The sequence below is a fragment of the Myotis yumanensis genome, unplaced genomic scaffold, assembly GCF_028538775.1.
Source record: "Myotis yumanensis isolate MYYU_CA2020_CCGP unplaced genomic scaffold, mMyoYum1.0.hap1 SCAF_86, whole genome shotgun sequence".
In the NCBI taxonomy this organism is placed as follows: Eukaryota; Metazoa; Chordata; class Mammalia; order Chiroptera; family Vespertilionidae; genus Myotis; species Myotis yumanensis.
Window position 1 is genome coordinate 41,062 of NW_027223837.1, and position 4,424 is coordinate 45,485.

The window sequence follows — 4,424 nt, forward strand, 5'->3', positions numbered from 1 at the left end:
CCTTTTTATGAGGAGGCTCTTTGTCCTTGTGATGGCTGTAAGTTACCTGGGCCGAGGTCTTTTCCCACCTGCCTTAGGACTTACCCTGTTATCTCCCTGGAGGAGAACTAAGTAATGGACCAATCAGCCTCCTTCCAGGGCCCCCTTTTCTCCCAGCTCTCACTGGTTAGGGTCAAGAAGTTGTTTTTGGCCCTGACTGGTTTGGCTCAGTGGCTAGAGCGTCAGTCTGCGGACTGAAAGGTCCTGGGTTCGATTCCAGTCAAGGGCATGTACCTGGGTTGCGGGCACCTCCCCAGTGGGAGGTGTGCAGGAGGCAGCTGATCGATGTTTCTAATTCTCTATCCCTCTCCCTTCCTCTCTGTAAAAAAATCAATAAAATATATTTTATTTTATTTTTTAAAATATATTTTATTGATTTTTTTACAGAGAGGAAGGGAGAGAGATAGAGAGTTAGAGACATCGATGGGAGAGAAACATCGATCAGCTGCCTCCTGCACACCTCCCACTGGGGATGTGCCCGCAACCAAGGTACAAGCCCTTGACCGGAATGGAACCTGGGACCTTTCAGTCCGCAGGCCAACGCTCTATCCACTGAGCCAAACCGGTTTCGGCAATAAAATATATTTTTTTAAAAAAAGAAGTTTTTGGACGTACTCTTTTGTGATTTTTGGTTCCTTTTGGTGTTTGGTTTCTTAGCTGTTGGGTTTTGTCCAACATTTGCTCGCTCTGGCCAAATGCGGTGCACAAACGGAAGGTCGGCGCCAAGCCCTCACGCGGGGGTGAACTGCGCACGCGCAGGCCGCAGTCTGCAGCGGTTGGACGGACGGCCGCTGGCAGCCACGGGGGCTTCTGGCGCGGAGCCCGGAGCCCCACCCAGCTCCGTGCCTGCCGAGGTCCGAGTCTGCAGCACCCTGAACGTGCCATTTCCTGATGAAGTCGGAAAATAAGTGTGCCAGGCCAGCAAAAGACCGACATGGGAGGCCACCGACAAAGCCCGGTGCTGCTAGCGTCGGCCGCCTCCTTCCCTCCTTCCTGCAGAGGTGAGTACTGTGTCCCGCCGAGGCCACTCGCCTCTGTGTCCATGCAAACCGCCGACCCCCCTGCAAACCACAGCCCCCACCTGCCGAGGGCCTCCGGGGGCTAACGAGCCGGGTCACAGCGCTGTGACCACCTGGCCGCGCAGACCTAGGCCCCATGTGGGCTGAGCTAGAGAAAGGCTCGCCACAGCCTCTACAGCCCACAGGGGACTCCATTTCACTGACACACCAGCCTCCCCAAACAAGGCCTAGTGTCCCGAGCTGGCCGAGTGCACGTTTTCACCATGAGAACGAGCAGCTATCCTATTGAATGAAACGGCCTTCTCAGCACTAGCTGAGCCCCTGCGGGGGGAGGAGGGGGGGGGAAGACACGTCCCTTATTCCCTGAACCCTGAGTGCACGAGTGAGCACGCAGTGCAGAGCTGGTGTTAAGGCACCTTGGGCTCCCCAGCTGCACCCTGCTCTGGAGAGAGAGAAAGATGCTCAAATTAGTGCACTTCACACAGTAGGGAGAATAAAAAAAATAACACACAACACACACACACACACACACACACACACACTGCACTCAACTCGACACACACAGACTGAAAGGAAAGGGTTGGAAAAAGATATTTCATGAAAATGGAAAAGGAAAAAAAAGAAAGCTGGGGTAGCAGTTCCTATACCAGACAAAATAGACTGTAAACAAAAGCTATAACAAGAGACAACTAGGGACCCAGCAATTCCACTTCTGGTTATTTATCTGAAGAAACCCAGAACACGAAACAAAAAAGACATGTGCATCCATATGTTCATTGCAGCATTATTTACAATAGCAAAGATATGGAAGTACCTAAGTGGCCATCACTAGATGACTGGCTATAGAAGAGGTACATATATATAATGAAGTATGATCACGCCGTAAGAATGAAAACTTGCTATCTGCAACAACATGGATGAACCCAAAGGGTATTGTGCTGCGTGAAGTACAGATTGGTAGATACAGAATAGTCATGGGGATATAAAGTACAGCCTATGGACTACAGTCAATAATATTGTAATAACTATGTATGGTGCATAGGTACTAGATTGATTGTGCTGATCACTTCCTAAGTTATATAAATATCTAATCACTGGGCTGTATAACTGAAACTACTATAATATTGTACATCAACTGTAATTGAAAAATAAAATTCATTTAAAAGGCTTAATAGTATGTAGTCTCTTGCATCTAGATCTGACTTCTTATGTTTATCATAATGTGTTCAAGGTTCATCCATGTTGTACCATGCATCAGTACTTCATTCCTTTTTATGGGTGAAAATATTCCATTACATGGATATCACCACATTTGTTTATCCATTCATCATGGACATTTGAGTTGTTTTAGTTGTCTGACTATTATGAATAATACTGCTATAAATATTCATATATAGGTTTTGTGTGGACATATGTTTCAATTCTGTTGGGAATATACCTAAGAGAGGAATTGTTGGCTCATATGGTAACTCTTATGTTTAACTTTTTGAGGAATTGCCAAATTGTTTTATTAAGTGGCTACATCATTTTGTATTCATACCAGGTATGTAGGAGGCTGCCAATTCTTCACATGTTTGCCAATACTTGTTATTTTACTTCTTTTTTTAAAGTATAGCCATTCTATTTGGTGTGCAATGTCACATAATTGTGGTTTTAATTTGCATTAATCTGATAACTAATTTTACGGAGTTTCTTTTTATATGCCTATTGGCCAATTGTACATCTTCTTTAAAGAAATGTCTACTTTGATCCTTGCCCATTTTTTTAAAAGTAATTTTTTAAAAATATATATTTCTTTATTGATTTCAGAGAGGAAGGGAGAAGGAGAGAGAGAAACATCAACGATGAGAGAGAACCATTGATTGGCTGCCTCCTGCACGCCCCCAACCCAGGCATGTGCCCTTGGCTGGAATCGAACCTGGGACTCTTCAATCCGCAGGCCGACACTCTGTCCACTGAGCCAAGCTGGCCAGGGTGATCCTTGCCCATTTTTAAACTGAGTATTTCTGTTTTTATTATTGATTTGTAGATGTTCTTTATATTCCAGATATAAATCCCTTGATATATATATATATATATATATATATATATGTATATATATATATTTACATATATATATTTATATATATAATATATATATAATTTGCAAATTTTTTCTTTCATTCTGTAGGTTGTCTTTTTTTGAGGTATCCTTTTGAGCATAAACATTTTTAATATTTATGTAGTTCACATCTATTTTTCTTTGGTTGCTTGTACTTTTTAATTTTTTCTGGTGTTTAGTTTATTTTTAATAATCATCTAGACAGATCACAACATGCTGTTGAGTGGAAAAATAAACTTAGCAGTGGAAAATTGAGTTTCAATTATGAGGCACCAAACAAAGTCAATCAAGCATTTAGAAGGTGGGGGAAAATGACCTTGATTCAGTCTAATTTGTGGGAAAAGGTATTATATCTAAGATACTGTTGTCTGATCAAGGTCACAAAGATTTACTCCTGTGTTGTCTTTAACAGTTCTATAATTTCAGGTCTTAAATTTAGGTCTATGATCTTATTGAATTAATTTTTGTATACAGTTGAGGTAAGGACATTTTTCTAATAATTAAAAAATTATTTGGCTAGGGTTTTAAAAAATTATGTATATATATATATATATATATATATATATATATATATATATAAAGACCTAAGTGCCCGAACAACTGAATGACCGGTTGGCTGGTTGCTATGACGTGCACTGACCACCAGAGGACAGATGCTCAATGCACAGGATCAGGCTCCCTCCTGTCTGGATTGGGCCTCCAGAGATCGGGCTGAAACTGGCTATCCGACATCCTCCAAGGGGTCCCGGATTGTGAGAGGGCTCAGGCCAGGCCGAGGGACCCCACTGGTGCACACACTTCACTTGGCATCTGCAGTACCTTCAACTTTCTGCACAGGGTCTGTTTTGGCATCTCCATTTTCTGAGGGTTATTCCCATCCTTGCCAGTATCAGCTTTCCCTTTTCCCTTTGGGTACCTTCTCTCCCTTCTTTGCAGGTGCCTTTTTAGGCTTGGGCTCTGGCTTTGGAGAAGCAGGTTTAGTTGATAACCTGGCAGCTCTTCTCTGTGGATCATCTTGGCTTTATCTCCTTTAAGCATCCCCTTTAGCATTTCTCCTGGGCATGATGGCCATGGTGGTGGGATGTCAGGGCTGGATCCAGGGATGCAGCAGCGCCTGGGCTTTGGTCAGCTCCAGGGTCCTTCTTCTCTCTTCACACTGATCTCACTCCCCAATTTTCCATTTTATATATTTTTTGGTCATCCTTAGGCCTAACTGATAATACCTCCTCTGGCAGCTGGTGGATTAAACAATGGCCACATTAACT

General features: G+C 43.2%; 1 pseudogene; it reads right to left on the reverse strand.

Moving 5' to 3' along the window:
* Window positions 1–3,958: 3,958 nt before the first annotated feature.
* LOC139001086 (non-histone chromosomal protein HMG-17 pseudogene) lies at window positions 3,959–4,222 on the reverse strand (annotated as a pseudogene).
* Between the last annotated feature and the right edge of the window lie 202 nt (window positions 4,223–4,424).